We start from the raw sequence: 19,561 nt of genomic DNA, 5'->3' as shown, positions 1-19,561 counted from the left end.
TGATCCGAGGTTAAAGACCCGCGCACGTGCCTTCCCTGCCTCTATGTTCCTGCGGGGGGGGGGCCCCCCCGGATCTCTCGGGGATGTTGAGAATTTAGTAAAAAAGCACGTCGGGGGTACCCCTTCCCTGTGGCAGGCGCTGCTGAGGACACAGTGAAGGAGGTTGACGGGTTGGTGGGATTGTTTTGCTTTTGTTTTTTTGTTTTTTTGCTCTCCGAGAGGTCAGAGTCTAGTAGGAGAGGTTAACTAGTAACAATGAGGCAAATAAGGAGTTTTTTTTTCTTTTAAGATTTTGTTTATTGGGGATTCCTGGGTGGCTCAGCGGTTTAGCGCCTGCCTTTGGCCCAGGGCGCGATCCTGGAGTCCTGGGATCGAGTCCCGCATCGGGCTCCCGGCGTGGAGCCTGCTTCTCCCTCCTGTGTCTCTGCCTCTCTCTCTCTCTCTCTATGTCTATCATAAATGAATAAATCTTAAAAAAAAAATTATTTAGGGATCCCTGGGTGGCGCAGCGGTTTAGCGCCTGCCTTTGGCCCAGGGCGCGATCCTGGAGACCCGGGATCGAATCCCACATCGGGCTCTTGGTGCATGGAGCCTGCTTCTCCCTCTGCCTGTGTCTCTGCCTCTCTCTCTCTCTCTCTCTCTCTCTCTCTCTGTGACTATCATAAATAAAAATTTAAAAAAAATTATTTATTTATTCATGAGGGACATACAGGGAAGGGTAGAGACTCAGGCAGAGGGAGAAACAGCCCCTCTCCACCCCCGCCCCGCCCCGCCCTGCCCTGCAAGGAACCTGATGCAGGACTCAATCCCAGGACCCATGAGTGGAAGGCAAGGTGCTCAACCGCTGAGCCGACCCAGCTGCCCTGCAAATGAGGACCTAAGCTACCTATCATGAATAGGCAAAGCAAAGAGGACTTTTAGGGCAGTGAAAGTGCACTTTATGATATGATGATGATGGATGCATGTCAGCACGTGTTCATCCCAACCCATAGAATATAACGACACCTGGAAGGAATTTGTAATATGAACTAAAGGCTGTCAGTGATAAGCATGTGTCCGTGTACAACTACGACACACAATGTATTCACGTGGCCGTTGTAACAAATATACCACCGCTCTGGGGGAGGCTACTGACCAGCGCAGAGGCTCGGTATTTGAGTTGCAGGGAAGGGAAAGTGAGAAGGGAAATCTCTGTACCTTCTGCTGAATTCTGCTGTGAACCTAAAGCTGTTCTTAAAAATATAAAGTCATAAAAATAGTTTTAAAAATACTGTCATGGACAATTGCTTAGTTGGGAGTATAGCAGTTAAAAGGGAGGAATGTGGGGCTCCTGGGTGGCTCTGACAGTTGAGGCTCAGCCTTCCACTCAGGCCCCCATCCCACCCCCTGTTCCGCAGGGAGCCACTTCTCCCTCTGCCCTTCTGTTTACTTGTACGCTCGCTCTATCTGCCTCTCTCTCTCAAGTAAATAAATAAAATCACTAAAAATAATTAAAAGGGGGGGAATGTGGGGTGCTGGGTGGTTCAGTGAGTTAAGCTTTTGCCTTCAGCTTAGAACATGCTCTCAAGGTTCTGGGATCAAGCCCCAAATCCTGCTCACTGCACAGCAGGGAGTCTGCTTTGCCCTCTCCCTCTGTGCAACCCCCCTGCTTTTGCTCCCTCTCACACACTCTTTCTCTGTCAAATAAATAAATGAATTTTTTTTAAAGGAGGGGAGGATCCCTGGGTGGCTCAGCGGTTTAGTGCCTGCCTTTGGCCCAGGGCACGATCCTGGAGTCCCAGGATCAGGTCCCGCATCAGGCTCCTGGCATGGAGCCTGCTTCTCCCTCTGCCTGTGTCTCTGCCAACCACCCCCCCATGTCTATCATGAATAAAAATAAATAAATCTTTAAAAATAAAAATAAATAAATAAAAATAAAAAGGAGGGGGAGAGGGGATGAAATATTTACCTCTAGTGTGTTCTGCATGAGTTCCATTTTCAAATAAGAAAAGAACCCAAGATGATAATGAAAAGTCCATCTTTATAAAGAACTCTTCATAAAGAGGAAAAGAGAGGAGTCCAGAAATCACCATTCTATTATCCTTAAATAGTAATTAATGCAGGCCACATTCATCAGTGAGCAGAATTATTCAAAGGAGAGTTTGTGTGAGACTTGGCAATGAGGAGATCAGGCTGTTAAATCCCTACATCCCTAAAACATAGCATTTTAGTATTCTTGAGGCTAGAAGTCTGAAACCCAGCAAAGCTGCACTCCATTCCAGGGACTCTAAGAGACAATCCATTCCATGCCTCTTTCAGCTTCTGGATGCTGGCCTGGGGTTCCCGGGCCACATCACTCCAGCCTCTACTCCAACTTTACTAGATTCTGTGAGGCTGTCCCCAAACCCCCTCTGCCTCTCTAAATATACATATTTGCAAGTATGCTTGCATTTAGAGTCCACCCAGGTAATCTAGGGTAAGTTCTTCCTCAGATCCTTATATTCACCACATCTTTTGCCACTTTATACAAACTAATATTCACAAGTTCTGATATTTTGATGTGGACATAACTTTTAGGGACCCACCATTGATTCTACTGCATGAGTCTTCAGATGGAATGCACTTTGAAGCACATGGCATCACTTGCAATGTTTTCTTGCCATTAAAGTTATTTGAGTTTAATAAACACTGTGGAATTTATGATCATTTACAGGAATACTGGGGATAGAGATATAACATGAACTGACTCTCTAATGAGGGAAAACCAAAATGTGGAACGGTCTTAGGACACCAGCTATGGGATTTTTGGGTGTAAATCAATTGCATTTGAAAAGGTGAAGGAGGATTGTTCTAGAGTAAAAGAGATTTAAGAACATAACCTTAACTAAGGACATAATTTGTGATCCTTATTTGGATTCTAATGAGATCAAAGCAACTCTAAAAAGAGCTCTTTGGGTCAATTGGGAGAATCAGATTTTTGAGTAGTAGATGATCTCAAGGCATTGGAATGAATTTGATTAGCTGTGGCAATGGCATTATAGTTGTGTCAGGCATGTATTCCTTAGGTCCTGGCTGTGCCCCCTACCCCCCACCCCGCCCACCCCAGCTCCATGTTCACTCCAGCTGTTGCTGTGGTGCCCAGGGTCCTGCAGGTGAAACCTGATGGCACCTTCCCTAGGCTGCACCACAGATCTCTCACTTTCTGCTCTGGGCTGTTTGGGGCTTCTCTGATGCCTCCTGCAGGACACCAGTGGGAAACTTTCCACCTATTCTGTCTGCTTCTGAAGCATTCCATTGCAAACCTGGCAGTGTAAAAGTGTTAACACCCCCCCCCCCCCATGTGGCATCCCAGACCATGACATGGGAACCAGTGGACAAACATTCCCCATTTCAGTCACTTAATACACAATTTGAATGAAATCCTGTAGTTCCTCAGAGGTTCACAATCCAGCCCAGGTGCCCACAGGTGCATCCTTGCATTGACTTGCCTCCTCCTTGCTTCCACCTTCTCAGTTCCACATTGTTCCTTGGGCTCACTTCCCAAAATAACAACTTGCATGCAAGCCCTTGTTTTAGGCTCTTTTTCTGGGAGGGATCCTAGACTGGGAATGTGGTTATGACAGAGAGTGATCATTTAAAAGGCATGCATATTGAAGTATTTAGAGGTGACATTTCGTGATGCCCAAGCTTTATTTCAACAGCATAAAAGCAGGAAGAGAAAGAAAGGGGGAGATGAAGCAAATGTGGTGAAATATTAGATTGTTGAAAGTGTCAGGTCAATAGGAGAATATTCTTGTGACATTTCCTCCGTTAGAACATATCCGTCCTCTTTACTCAACAGACAAAGGAGGATTTCAGTGCTGTGTCTCTGAGTTAGGAGAGTGCATTCAATCTATAATTTCAATAAATAACAGGCCATATCATTTTTTAAAATTTACTTTGCTTTATACTACGTTATTTACAGTAGATTCTTCCATTGATATTGACATTTAATTCCCAAGGATTACTGATATATACCAATACCATGATATGATAGTACCAGGCACATTGAACTTGCTTTATGTTTCTCAATTATACCTCATCACAACCCTGTGACATTATCTGTCTTTCTTCACTTACACCTCTTACATTTACTTTTTTGCACAATCTTCCCTCCTCTCATACTGCTTCCTGGTTGCCCCTTTGCTCCCCCTCCTTTCTCTTTGCATTTATCCTTTAATTTTAAAAATGAAACTGCTAGTTGGTTTACAAGCAAAAATGGGTTTATTCAGAAATAGCAGAGAATGGCAATACAAGGCAAGAAAACTACAGCAAAAATTATAAGCCAGTCCCCCAGACAAAAGAGAGGAACGTTCTTTTATAGAGGAAAGGAGAAGGGAGCTAGGAGACTGACTAAAACAAAACAAAACAAGCATTGGAGTAAACTGGGAGCTGGAATTAGAGTGGCTTCTCATTGGCTGACTTGTGACTATCTCTCATTGACTGGGCTGTTGCCAGGAGCAGAGGAAAACCTTTCTTCCCCCTGCTGGGTAGGAAAGTAGTACCTAAAGTAGTATCCTGAGCAAGGTCCATCTCTTTTGATTTGATTTGCAATTGACCAGGAGTGGTGGGCATGACAGGTCCCTTGACAGCCTCCCAACTATACTTTAGTGACATTTCCTTTTATCAATCCTGCCTCTCTCTTTCTTCCCTTCACTTTCCCCCCTCTTCCTACCTTTCTTAATTGCAACATTTTTTTTTCTGCAGATTAGCTTGCAAATTTTATGGCTCAAATTCAAATCCCCATTCAACCACATCCTATCTGAGTGACCTCAGGTAAGTTACTTGAGCTCTAAGCCTAAATTTGCTCATTCATAAAATGAACAAAGCACTTTAGTAACAGTGCATTGTAGCAGTGAGGTAAGTGCTTGTTTGTTTACTGGGTTCAGTCTCTGGCAGATGGAAAGTAATCAAAATTGTTTTCTATTATTATTATCACTGTTACTTATTACTCTATTATTTTTTAAGATTTTATTTATTTATTCATGACAGACACACAGAGAGGGAGAAAGAAAGGCAAAGACACAGGCACAGTCCTGACGTGGGACTGGACCCAGGGTCTCCAGGATCCGGCCCTGGGCTGAAGGCAGTGCTAAATGGCTGAGCCACCCGGCCGCCCTTATTACTCACTTTATTTTTTTTTATTTTTATTTTATTTTATTTATTTATGATAGGCACACAGTGAGAGAGAGAGAGAGGCAGAGACATAGGCAGAGGGAGAAGCAGGCTCCATGCACCGGGAGCCCGACGTGGGATTCGATCCCGGGTCTCCAGGATCGTGCCCTGGGCCAAAGGCAGGCGCTAAACTGCTGCGCCACCCAGGGATCCCTATTACTCACTTTAAATGTAGCAGTGACTATGACCAATGTGATTGCCACATCCATGGTGTTTATAATGGAGCTATTGAGAAAAATGAAACATGAAGCTAGTAAATGGCAGAACCAGGGTTTAAATTGAGACCTGAGGGATCCTTGGGTGGCTCAGCAGTTTAGCACCTGCCTTCGGCCCAAGGCGTGATCCTGGAGTCCCAGAATCAAGTCCCACATTGGGCTCCCTGCATGGAGCCTGCTTTTCCCTCTGCCTGTGTCTCTGCCTCTCTCTCTCTCTCTCTCTCTCTCTCTCTGTGCCTCATGAATGAATAAATAAAATCTTTAAAAATAAATAAATAAATTGAGACCTCTTTGTTTCCAGTTTTTTAAGATTTATTTCTTTTTATTTGACAGGGAGTGAGGGAGAGAGTGGGGTTTGGGGTGGGGTCAGAGGGAGAGAGAGAAAGGGAATCTTGAGCAGACTCTCTGCTCAGTGAGGAGCCCAACTTGGGGCTTGATCTAACAACCTCAAGATCACAAACCTGCACTGAAATCAAGAGTCAGACACTTAACTGAGTCACCAGATTCCCTTAGACCTGACTGTTTTAAGTGTCAAATGACAAAACTAAAACTTAGCAATGAGTTTGATGTCTTTTGTTCAAGGGGAAATAATCCATGGATTGAGGGAAAACAGTGCTTCACAAGCAGTGGCCCAAATTTCTCGAAGGGTTTAGGGCAAAAGGGAGTAAGATGTGCTGAGACAAATCCATAATTTCACATGGTTTCTACTCCCCTGAGTGGATAGGTGAATTCTTCATGCCTTTGACAGGAAAAGTGAATGATATCATTAAGAATTGCATAATGTCTTGATGATTTTTTGAATAATGCCAACTATTTAGCATGATTTTAGCCAAAATTTCTTTTAGCTCAATAACAGGTAGCATCTCTTCCTGATCTCTGGGTTGTGGTAGGGTATGGTGAATGGATCGGTGAAACAATAGAAAAAATATATCATTCTCTCCTTTGATTTCTGACACAGAGCTACAAGAACCCATAGGAGAATCTTTTATTCCCACGAGGCAACTCTCGGTGGGCTCTTGGATAGCCCCAGGATGAGGGCAGATCACCAGAGAGATTAAACCATGATTGGAAGCTTGGAGATTTCAGCCCACCTCCCATCTTTTGTGAAGGGGAGAGCAGCTGGAGATTGAGTGAACAATTGATTGAGTCTACATGATAAATCCCTCCATAGAAATCCATATAGTACTAGGTACAAAGAGTGTCCAGGTTGGTGAACATAACCACATGCTGTAGGGAGACACCCCCAACTCCATGGGGGCAGAAGCTCCTTTGCTCAGGCCCTTCTGGACCTCACCCTATGATTCTCTCCATCTGGCTGTTTGTCTGGATTCTTTATCACATCCTTTACTGCATTATATACCAATAAAAGTAAGTAAATATTTCCTTGAGTTCTATGAGCTGTTCTAGGAAATAATCAAACCCACGAAAGGGTTTATGGGAACCTCTGATTTATAGCTGGCTGGTCAGAAGTACAGGTGATAACCTGGGATTTATGATTGGCATCTGAGGTGGGGAGCAGGGTCAGTGTTGTGAGACTGAGCCCTTAACCTATGGGGTCTACACTCTGTTTAGTGTCAGAATTGAATTAAATTGAATTCTAGGACACACCCAGCTGGTTTCAGAAAGAATTACTTGGCATGTGGAAAACCTCAGTCCATTCAAAGGGAGAGTTTGCCGTTCTAAGGAAAATCAGATCAAATTACTAAAGACAACTGACATGGAAGTATGATTTATTATTAAAGTATTTGATTATAACTCAAAATACAAATTATATTTCTATACCAGGGGAAAAAAAGGGAAATCTATTTGAGTTCCATTTCTGAAAGGCAAAATTTTGTGAGTTCAACCTGGGATATTTCCTGTGGCCTAATTAGATAAAAGCAATTCACTTGTTTGATCCAATTCCTTGTAACTTGTCCATCTGACTAATTTCAAATGGCAAGGGCAGAAAGGCCTAGTTTGAGTGTATACCAGGGTTTTTAGTCAGGATTCCTTTTGTTGTCAGAGGCAGAAACTGAAGCCAAACCCATGGTATTTACTGGCTGACAGAAAACACCCCAGAAGAAGGGGCATCTGGGTGGCTCAGTGGTTTAGTGCCTGCCTTTGGCCTAGGGCATGTTCCTGGAGTCCCAGGATTAAGTTCCACATTGGGTTCCCTGCATGGAGTCTGATTCTCCCTCTGCCCATGTCTCTACCTCTCTCCCTCTCTCTCTCTCTCCCTTTCATGAATAAATGAATAAAATCTTAAAAAAAAAAAATCCCAGAAGCAAAGAGTGCCCATTCTTAAAGATAACTGGTATCATGGACGCAAACATCATGAGAAGTCTGTCTCTCTCTTGGTCTCTGGTCTGAGTTTCTCTCAGCTTGGCTTCTTTCAAACCCCCCACCCCTTTTTTTACATGGTGAGGAACTTAGGAACTTGGGGTTCTAGTATCACATCTGTAACTTTTCTTGATTAGATGAAAGAGAGCCCTCATGTCCCAGCTCAAATTCTAAAAATAGCTAAGATTCTGAGGCAGACCATTGGAGTCTCAGTTCCATTCCTGAATAAATCTCTTGGGCCAAAGAGACTTGCCATGCTGCTTTGGGTTGGGTTCAAGTACAAGTGGTTTGATTAAGGAAGTTCTCCCAGTGGGAAATGTTAAGGGAATGGGAGAAAGAAGAAGAGGAAAACAGTCAATTAAAACTAATTTCAGATGAAGTGCTGGCCAACCCCTGATCTCACAGGGAGCTCTGGAGCATATTCACATATCAGAGTTTGTCCCCATCTTGAAAGAAGGGAGCTGGGGTTTTGCCACTGTACACTAGTCATTGACCATAGGTTACCCTGAGGAAATATAATCTTCTAGATATTTTTAGCTCTGGCGCTCTAGAGGTGAGACAGCTCCAGTACCCCAAGGGCAAACCTCTGAAGAAGGTTGCAGGTATTAGCAATTTGTAGCATAGGCCAGGGAAGTTGGGGACTGGGCATACAACATTGACTAGTATTGTCCATATATCCCCATCCCTGAGTGGCCAAAGTGTTGATCTTTGTGATTGGCAGCTCCAAGGAGAACCATGTTTTTGAGTGGAGAAGCAACAGTTTACTGAAAGAGGGACGATCCTATTAACTAAATAAGAAAGAGGTGACAGGCAGGCAGAATAATGAATGTCAATTCTGTGTAGCCTCAACTCATTTGGACTCACCAAATTTAATCCCAAACAAGTTGAGTCAAGGTCATATAAACACACACTTGGAGAAGGAATTATTACATTCACTGAGCATGTCACTAACACTATTTTTGTTAACAGCTTCATCAAGGTATAATCAGATACAATAAATGGCACATATTTAAAGTGTAAGTTTGATAAAATCTGACATATGTGTACACCCATGAAACCATCACAACCATCAAGATAATGAGCATCCCCATTGCCCCAGAAGCTTCCCTTTCTTGTCCGTCAGTGCCACCTCTCCTGATTTCCCCATCCTCAAGCAATCACACATGTGCTTTCTGTCATGATAGATTATTTTGTATTTTCTAGAGTTTTACAAAAATGGAACCCTACAGTATGTGCTGTTTGTTCTTGGTCCAACATAATTGAGATTAATCATGTTGTTTTGTGCATCATTCCTTTTATTGCTGAGAAGCATTCTGTTGTAAAAATACAATTTGTTAATCTATTCAACTATTGATGGAATCTAACACTTTTATATATCATATACATTACATTTATATGTCATATTCTTTCATCATTTAGATTTAATGCCCATTTTACAAAAGAGGCATTTATGCTCAGAGAGATGAACTAAGTTACCTGATAAATCAGCTCCTAAGTAGTGGAGCTTAGATCTCAGGTTTTGGGGGGTTCTTTTTGTTCTTTGGCAAAGCCTATGTTTTTTTCCACTCTTTCCATTCATCTGAAAACATAGACACCACTTGATTGTTATTCACTTTAATTGGTAAAATGTATATTTCAGAAGTTTTCCAAGTTTATACTCTTGCATAAGAGCCTTACCTTTAGCTTTGATGTTTCTTTATGCCATAACTAGGAAATAGCTCTCTTCTCTCTTCTCTCTTAAAATTAATAAAATAAAGTAATTCAGTAGGATGCTCCCTAGAGATTGGCAATGATTGGTCATTTTTACTCTACTATACCAAGTCATTTGTCCATTTCATTATTGAGCTAAACAGCTGATGGTTTAAGAAGTCAGCACTAAGTGCATGCCCCATACAGGTGCCTTGAGATTTCAGAGTAAAATGGGAAATAATACTAGACAAAAGCAATGGGAATTTCAGCAGACTTCTCCATGACAAAATCTCACATCTCACTTCTTAGAAAACACCACTGCACCAACACTAGCACCTTAAATTTATAAATTTACATTTTGGACTTGTGAATGTCAAATCCCCCAGTACAGTTGTAAACTCTTTGAAAAGCATCCACCAAACCAACTCTATAAAATCTGGATATCCAAACTCCAAGTTTTAACTTCACTCAACCCAGAGGGTGTACACTCTAACTTGCCAGACCTAAAGTCTTTCGACAAGGAGATGCCTAAGAATACAGTTTGAGAGATTTTACCTATGTTATAATAACCTCATAAAGCAGTGGGAATTGAAGAGCTCGGCAGACAATGAGCCAGAGGGAAGATGAGTAGAGTCTGGGTTATTAAGAATGCAGCAGATTTTGTTAGAGTTCTTCCCACATCTCCTATGTCCTCACCCCTATATTCAGAAGGCTACTTACTGAAATCCCTTCAATTCTCCCTGGCTGAGGTCATTTGTCTGCCTTTAAGAACAGGCTTGGCCAGCATGCAGGATAAGCCAAAAGTGTAGAAAGGTTAATTCCCCTAGAAGCAATCCTCAACAAATAACAGATTATTGATGGATAAATACTCCAGTTCCCTTGTGCTTGGGTGGGATAATTCTAAAGGTATCCTACTTTGTCTCAGAGTTTCTCGCCTGCTTGATAAATCACCATTATTGTCTTCCTTCCCTTCTCTTTCTTACTTCCAACACCTTTATCTGTGCTTCCTGGAATCACTTCCCAAGTAAACTTCTTGCACCAAAATCCTTGTCTAAGAGGCTGCTATTGGGGAAAGCCAAACAAAGGCAGACATTAACTAGAGTAGTAACAGCAACCACTGTAACAAGTCCACAGCATATTGGGTTCAAGGCTTCATATATATTAACCCATCCAATACCCATAGAAAATGTAAAAAAAGGTAGGTGTTTTTTATTCCCCTTTGACTGATGAGGAAATCAAGTCTTTGAAAAGTCAAGAACATTACTCAATTTCATGCATTAAATAGCTGAGTCAGGTCTTCCCCAGGTCTGAGTGACTCCCAACTCTGTTTTATACACTATCAAAACTCACAGGCCAGCCCCCTTAGAGTCGTGGAGTGCACCATAATACAAGCTTACTTTGTGGCCCTCGGAAATGCCAACATCTTTTTCTTATACGGTTGATAGCACCCAGGAAAGGACTAAGTATATTGTAGCTCCCAGCAGAAACTAGTAAAATCAGAAAGATTTTTTTCTTTATTTGTTGTGCCTCTTTTGAAGCCTTGACATGCATTTTAAAATGAGCATTAGCTCTCCTAGCTGTGTTTGCAGAAGTAATATCAAAATGATACCCTATTCACGTTTCTGTCTACCATTTATTTTGGCCTCACTGGTGTGCTGATGAAATTACTATAAGTGAACATTCTCATTCTGTGCTTCTCATTATTGAGGAAGGAAACTCAAGGAGTTCCCAATATATTTTATTTTTTTAATATGATAACACACACACTGTTTTCCTTGTTCTTGTATATATGCAATTTATCTATCAGAGCAGCTTCTATTTCTTATTCATTCTTATTCTTATTTTTCATGCATATGCCAGAGAGAAGGAATTTTAATCACTGAAGTAGCATTTGTATAATAAAAGTGATCTCCGCAATTCCTTCAGTGAAGAGCAGGAATAAATGATCTATAGATTCTTAATGCATTGCTCCAAATACGAGTTTCAATTTGCGCAGAAGTTTCAATAAATTGTTCTGTGTCCCTAAAGACCTGCAGATGCCTCACGGGATATATTGTAAAGGATTCCATTTAGAAAGAATTTTATGAGTAATATATTCTCTGCACTTGTCTCTCCTCTGTTAATGGCTAACGACATTGAATAACATAAGGATGCTGTTTTTCTTTTCCTTTAATAAGAGGTCTAGCATAAACGTCAGTCTATAGTTTTTTTAATTTTTCAGAATTCAGCACAAACTTTTCCCTTTTTTTATATTTAAATTCGATTTGCCAACATACAGTATAACACCCAGTGCTCATCCCATCAAGTGCCCACCTCAGTGACTGTCACCCAGTCACCCCATCACCCCATCCTCCTTCCCTTCTTCCCTTTTGTTCATTTCCCAGAGTTAGGAGTCTCTCTCATAGTTTGTGTCCCTCTCTAATTTTTCTGACTCAGTTCCTCTCCTTTCCCTTATAATCCCTCTCACTATTTCTTATATTCCACGTATGAGTGAAACCATATGATGATTGTCCTTCTCCGATAGAGTTATTTCATTCAGCATAATACCCTCCGGTTCCATCCACGTCGAAGCAAATGGTGGGTATTCGTCCTTTCTAATGGCTGAGTAATATTCATGTGTGTGTATATATATGTGTATATATATATACACACACACATATATATATAATGTATACACACACACACACACACGCACGCACCCCACATCTTCCATATATATACCACATCTTCCTTATCTGTTCATCTGTCGAAGGACATTGTGGCTCCTTCCACAGTTTGGCTGTTGTGGACATTGCTGGTATGAACATCGGGGTGCAGGTGTCCCGGCGTTTCACTACTCAGTATCTTTGGGATAAATCCCCAGCAGTGCAATTGCTGGGTCATAGGGCAGGTCTATTTTTAACTCTTTGAGGAACCTCCACACAGTTTTCCAGAGTGGCTGCACCAGTTCATGTTCCCACCAACAGTGCAAGAGGGTTCCCCTTTCTCCACATCCTCTCCAACATTTGTTGTGTCCTGTCTTGTTAATTTTAGCCATTCTGACTGGTGTGAGGTGGTACCTCATTGTGGTTTTGATTTGTATTTCCCTGATGGCAAGTGATATGGAGTGTTTTTTTCATGTAGCGCAGGATTTCAAAGCACAGCACAACAGGAGTTGAGACCAAATGAGAGCTTACACTTGTTCAACAATTAACTTTATACTTAAGAAGTAGCATCACTACACTTAGTTTTTATCTGTGGTACTTTTACAATATGCCTATGGCACAGTATATTATTATACCCATTTCTTAGGCTATAACCAAGGCTTAGAAAGGGTAAGTAATTTATTGAAGGTCACACACTATTACAATGTTTTAATGTTACCCACAAGTTTTGTCATTTTGTACCTTTATAACCCATTCTACTTAGACTTAGCATATAGTCACTGCCCTGCAGGTTAGTCTAAACATCAAACATTTTGTCTCTAAAACTTGGCACTTGTTCCAAAGGCATTAAGTAGTTTATTCTTTACATTATGTGGCTGAAGACTTTTTATTTTACATTGTTGGATATAAGAAGTGGTAACCCGTATTTTTGAGACATCTCAATCAATTTTAACCTATTAAATGATAACATCAAATTTTTCATGTTTTTTGTTGTTTGGGTAGTTAAAAAGATCACAGAATTTACCTACATATGCTCATGATTCATTTCTGGCTTTACTGTGGTCTGATAGTATTGATGGAGGACTGTTTAAAACATACATTAATTATCATGCATAGAATAAAGTACTGTTTTTCCTCTTAAATTTTAATTTTAGATTTTTTTAGCCTAAGGAGGTTATGAAGCTTCATGTCTGATATCCAAAACCTTCATGCAAGTCTAACATCAGTAGAGTATCCTTTTTGAAATTGTTTTTAAAATTTCATATGAAAAAGGAGAGAGAGGAATTTATCACCCATTTTTACCTTGTTCGGTTTCTAACCTGTGCCACGCATGTCCCGGTATTATTTACTTTCATTGTATTGGTGTAACAGCCATGAAAAGCAGATTCTAATGAACCCTAGATTTTTCACCAAGGCTCTACAAGGTCAGGGAAGTTGCCTAAGCTGATGCCAATGGGAAGAGGCAGGATGGTGACTGGAATCCTGAACTGCCAAGCTTGATGGCCCAGGGATTTTTCCATTCCAGTGTATCCCAAAGCATGGATGGCCCAGAAAACTAATTTTAAGAATGATGATAAGTATTACATGAAAATAAGGTTTTCATATAGGCCAAATTAATTTGGGAAACAACAAAGTTAGCCAGAGTTCTTCACTCCAGGAGTTTTTCAGAGCCCATTATATACTAATTCATAAACTCAGTCTGGATGGTGGCAAGCAAAATTCTAAGATAGTCCCCCAACATTACAACCCCTGGGTCCTACATAATCTCCTCCCCTTGAGAAAGTGGGATTTGTGAAACTGATGGGACATTACTCCTATAATTAGACTATGGTATATGGCAAATATGAAGAATCCCAAATCAGTTGACTCAGAATTAATTTAAAAAGCTATTTTCCTGGGTGGGCCTGACTTAATCAGGTGAAAGCCCTTTAAAGAGAAACTGGGATCATCCTGCTGACCATGAAAAACAAGTAGGCATGTGTAATTACCTATAGAGAGGGCTCTCTCTAGTTGCTGAGGGCCTGAATCCAAACTCCAAAAGGAACTGAATTCTGGCAGTTAGCACATGAGCTTGGAAGAGGCCTGAGTTCCAGAAAAGAACACAGCTCAACCAATGCTGTGATATTGCTCGTGTGAAAATCTGTGCAGAAAACCCAGCTAGGCCAAGCCTGGACTTCTGAGCCATGGAAGCTGTGGGCCTTGTTTTATGCTGCTAAGTTTGTGGCAATGTATTATGCAGCGTTGAAAACTAATGTGGAGAAATAACACTTAATTGTCAAGAAATCTTTTCTTTCTAACATTTTTTCCCCAGTGTATCTCGTAAGACTGGTGTTTCTTAGGGCTTCTAGGTGATTCAGTCTGTTAAGCATCGGACTCTGGATTTCAGCTTAGGTCATGATCTCAGGGTCATGAGATCAAGCCCCAAGCTGGGCTCTGCACTGAGTGGGGAATCTGTTGAGATTCTGTCTCTCCCTCTGCCCTCCCCAAATAAAAATGATAAAAATAAAAAAGACTGGTGTTTTGTAAAATTAATTTTTAGGAAATGCTGCATTTTAAATGACTTTCATCTCTCCATTGGAGAAAGAGTAGTAGTCAGCATACAACATTTGCTTCCAGAAACAGACAGACTTTGTTTCAATTAAGAGAAGGGACACGTGCTCCTTTAGGGGACCAGACTCTGCAGGATGAGCACTGAAGCTGATAAAATAACAAGTACAAAGGAAAATGGCAAGGTTTAAGTTTTGCAATGGTTAATTTTCTACATCAACTTGACTGGGGCACAGGGATTTGAATTTGGTTAGGCATTATTTCTGGGTGTGTCTGCAGGGATGTTTCTAGATGACATTAACTGAGTCAGTAGACTGAGTAGAGCAGATTGTCCTCCCCAGCATGGGTGGGCCTCGTTTAATCCACTGAAGGACTGAGTAGAACAAAAGCCTGAGTAAGAAAGAATTGTCTGTCTCTACTCGACTGTCTTCAAGCTGAGACATCAGTCTTCTGCCTTTGGCCTCAAACTTACACTGGAACTTACACCATTGGCTCTCCTGGTTCTCAGGCCCTTGAACTTGGACTATAATTTTGTCATCAGTTCTCCTACATGCCCAACTGGCCAACTGCAGATTTTTGCCTTCTCAGTCTCTGTAATCTTATGAACCAATACATATACACATATGTATATATTTATATTTGTAAATATAATGTATAAATATAACTATTCTGTTGGTTCTGTTTCTCTGGAGAACTATACTGATGTGACTGGGTTCATAGTGATGGAGAGTGGTGGGAACCTAGAGCAATGAGTGGCCACTAGGACAGTTCTTCATATGGTGATGTTTATCCTGGGAAATCATTGCAGTTTGAGGCACTCCCCTTTTCAGCCTGACCAGTTCTGAAATCTAAACCATCATTTCCCTAGATTTGATGAGTGATACTTTCCAAAAACACTGTAGGAATCCAAAATGCCAATAATGTACAATGAAAAGCATAAAAGTCGAAAAGACCATTTTGAGTGGGCCTGATTAGGATATATCCCTCTTGTAAAAAAGCCTCATTTGTGATGGTTTGCATATGAAATTAAAGAGAGAGGAATGCCCCGGTAACTCAGTGTTTGAGCATCTGCCTTTGGCTCAGGGCATAATCACGGGGTCCTGGGATTGAGTCCCACATCAGGCTCTTCATAGGGAGCCTACTTCTCTCTCTCTCTCTCTCTCTCTGTGTGTGTGTGTCTCTCATAAATAAATAAATAAAATCTTAAAAAAAGAAAGAAATTAAAGAGAAAGGGCATATCCTAGATGATTCCTAGGTTTCTGCTGGCAAACCAGATGGCTGGTTGGTGGTAGCCAAGACTGAAAAGGGGACAAAGGTTTAGTAGAGAAGGGTCATTGGTTAAGTCATATTGACTTTAAAAAAAATGTATTTATTTATTCATGAGAGACACAGAGAGAGAGGCCGAGACATAGGCAGAGTGAGAGGCAGGCTCCCTGCAGGGAGCCCAATGCGGGACTCAATCCCAGAACCTCAGGATCATGACCTGAGCCAAAGGCAGATGCTCAACTGCTGAGCTACCCAGGGGCCCCTAAGCCATATTGATCTCAAGATGCCTTTGAGATCTTCAAAAAAGAGATGTCAAAAAAGGCAATTAAATATGTGGTCACTTCTAGGCTAGAAGTATACATATTGTGGAACACCTGCATAAATGTCATCACTGAAGCTATGACCATGGAGGAGATTGTCCAGGGATGGGAGAAAAAAGAAATTCTAAGATTCCAGAGGAATTCCTATAGTTAGTGGGCTGATGGAGGAGGATAAACCTGAAAGGGTGACAAGAATCTTCTGTAAAAGCATAAGATGATGAAGTTTGAGCTCCTACTCGAAGGATAATTAAGCTTCTGACTAAAAATAGTAGGACAGACATTCAGGGATGGAGGGAACGTAATGAACTGAATCACTCAGGACAACGTGAGCAGGGCAGATATACGGAAGAGCAAGTTACACAGTTTGATTGTTGAGCCTGAGAGGGAGACAGAATGACAAAGGAAATGGTTGCCATATGATGAAGAATCTCCAAAGTCGCTGTTAAAGTTTGTATTCACTCAGCAGACATATAGTTTTTAAACTTGGGAGGCTGAGTGTCATGGCTCTGGACATCCTGTCTACACCTTAACTATAGCACCTTGGCTTTTTCTTTTCATATATGGCTAAGACAGTACTTTCAGATATAAATCTGTGGGGTTTTTTCCCTCTGTATATCGTTCCATTCAAATAGAGATTTGCTTTGTGCTCATTGCCTGTTTTGTTTTTCCATTCATAGAGGCCAGGGGTTGGAAACATAAATTGCCTAGAATCACCAGGCGGGTAATGTAAACAGATGAAGTGCATTGGATGCAGGAAAATCAAGAAACGATGAGGTCTGCGGTCAACTGGAGAGCACTTTTCTCCTTTAAAGGATACGGATTTGAGCTTAAACAGAAATACTGTGCAAGCCACACAAAGCTTGTCTGGGCTGTAGTTACCCCAAGTATTATATGTTTATGACCTCAGAATTAAACTTGGAAGAAACAGGTAAAGAAGGTAGCAAAAAATTAAAAGGCACAAAATTTACAGGTTTACTAGAATATGCTAAAGAAGCAAACAAGAGATTGCAGCTGCAACACTCCACACCCTAAGATGGGGGAAATTCCTCCAGACTTGTGGGGGGACACCAAAAGGAGAGTTTAGAGGGTTCCTGAATTCCTCCTGTCTGGGCTGCCAAGGAAGTAACAAGACCTCAAGGCAGTGGCTGTATATGGGCAGACATGATGTCTGCAGACGAGCAAGCAGAAGAGAGCAGAGAGCCTTTACCCTGGAAGGGTCCAGGTGCACAGGGACAGTGAAGCACTCAACAGCAACTCCTTGGGACCCACATATGAATGCAGACCAGAGAACACCCTCTATCCTTAACTTGTTGGCTCTGTGCTCAACCCTGGAAATATAGAGATGGACACAGTTTAGGCTGAAGTGGTTTTCTTGCTTCTAGAAAAGTTGAGGGACTATGGTGCCTGGGTGGCTCAGTCGGTTAAGCATCTGCTTTTGGCTCAGGTCATGACCTCAGGGTCCTGGGATTGAGGCCCATGTCAGGCTCCCTGCTCAACAAGGAGTCTACTTCTCCCTCTGCTCCCAGCTCCATGCACTCTCTCTCTCTTTCTCTAATCAATAAATAAAATCTTAAAAAGAAAAATGAAGAACAGTCAGAAATTAAGCTAAATTGTTTTTCTATTATAAGAATAGTTATGACAAATTTCACCCACCTGAGCCTGAGCCCAAGATTCATATCTGTTTTGTACATCCCAGAGTTTCAGAAGCATTGTGCCAGTGTGCTTAGATAGCCTTCCACCACAAAGAATTATCCAGCCTAAATGTCAATTGTGCAGAGGTTGAGAAAACCTGGGCTTTGTGGAACATCCTGAGAAAAATACTCCCGTTACCATATGAAACATATATCCTTAGTCTGTGTAATGATACAGACTCTTCTATAAAATATTTGTAAGATTGGACAGTGAACTTTTTCAAGTCAACTGTTTTATAGCTCTGAATTTCTAGAACTCAGCCCATCAAAGATGCTCAATAATTACCCAATGAACAAAAGATGAAACTATAGCTAGCATTTACTGAGCTCTTACCATGTGTCAGGCACTTCTTTAATATCTGACTTCATAACAACTTGAAATTAGATACTATTTTTATCACTTCATTTTACAGATGAAAATAAGAAGCTTGGAGAGGAAAGTCACTTTCTAGAAAGAAAAGGAGCCAGTACTGGAAACCTTATGTATCTGACTCTAATTTTTGTTTTATTTTCCATCACACGGCACCATATCTCTTTTAACATGGACCCAAATTGTGTTGGCCATAATCAAATTTCCAATTACCCAAATGCTGGAATAAATGCCTTTATAAGCTTCATAAACTACCCTACCCCCCTTTTTTGTTTTGTTTATTGCCACTCTCTAAACTTGCTATTGCTATATGCACATTGAATTTATAAAAGTACCATATTAGTCAGGAACATTCTATTTTTTATAGCACAAACATTTCCAGATGCATTTCTGGGATTTATGCATTAATATCATCAGTTGGATGGTGTGTTTCATATTATTTCAGTAGATAAGAAATCCTTAAAGGGAGGCTTGATGATAACAGTGCACAAAGATTGCCACTCCTCTCCCCATTTAAAAAAAATCCATTCTATTATTTGGGGGTGAAATGTAAACCAGCACATTTTCATTTCATTCCCTGCTTATATTGTTCTCTCAGTAACTTTTTTCAGGAGGGAAAAAAAAGTTAACTGAGATGGGGAAAATTCAATAGCAATGTACAGTAGACTCTGAAGAATGTATACTGTCACTTACCACCATTTGGCTGTCTGATGGTTGATTGCTTTCTGAAAGCTTTAAGAACAGGAGATCAATATGCTGCAAAAGTCTGTTTTAGCATTGTGAGAACTTTTACCACACTCTGGTGCTATCAGCAGGTGGCTGGAATAGACTAATCCTGCAAATAATTTGTTAAAACAAAAAAAACAACCCTTCCACATTTGCTACCACCTGGCCCCAATCTACCTTTCCCAACTTATCTTTGTCCCCACCTACATGCTGACCTCATCATACCAAATATTACTGAATGAATGTGCCCTAAATATTCACCTTCTAGGATGTTCAGATCTATTGGTCTCGAGTATTCTACTCTCCTAAGTGAAGACCAATTAGTTCTTCAAAACCAAATTTGAATGCCATGTCATCCGTGAGGCTTCTCCTCAGCTGATTCTCTCTGACCAGCCATCATTCATTCATTCAGTCATTCACTCACTCAACAAAGATTTCCTTAGCTCTGTATCAGGTACTGTTGAGAAAGTAGCAAAGAACAGAGATGGTTCCAGCCCTACATGGAGCTTGTATCTTAAGCAAATCCAGGAAAAATTAATTACTGCCTTCCTTGGATTCCCACACTGTTGCTTTTTGT

General features: G+C 41.1%; 1 long non-coding RNA gene across 1 annotated transcript; it reads left to right on the top strand.

Annotated features, from left to right (window-relative positions):
- The first annotated feature begins 18 nt into the window (after nucleotides 1-18).
- Nucleotides 19-17,632, top strand: LOC112666108 (uncharacterized). The gene is made up of 3 exons (XR_003140741.3): nucleotides 19-170; nucleotides 4,726-4,794; nucleotides 16,875-17,632. It is a non-coding gene; the product is annotated as an uncharacterized LOC112666108 (long non-coding RNA).
- The last annotated feature ends 1,929 nt before the right edge of the window (nucleotides 17,633-19,561 follow it).

This window comes from Canis lupus, chromosome 20 (genome assembly GCF_003254725.2).
Source record: "Canis lupus dingo isolate Sandy chromosome 20, ASM325472v2, whole genome shotgun sequence".
Lineage (NCBI taxonomy): Eukaryota > Metazoa > Chordata > Mammalia > Carnivora > Canidae > Canis > Canis lupus.
Note: the sequence above shows the minus strand (reverse complement) of the source record. Positions and strands in the feature narration are given on the sequence as shown.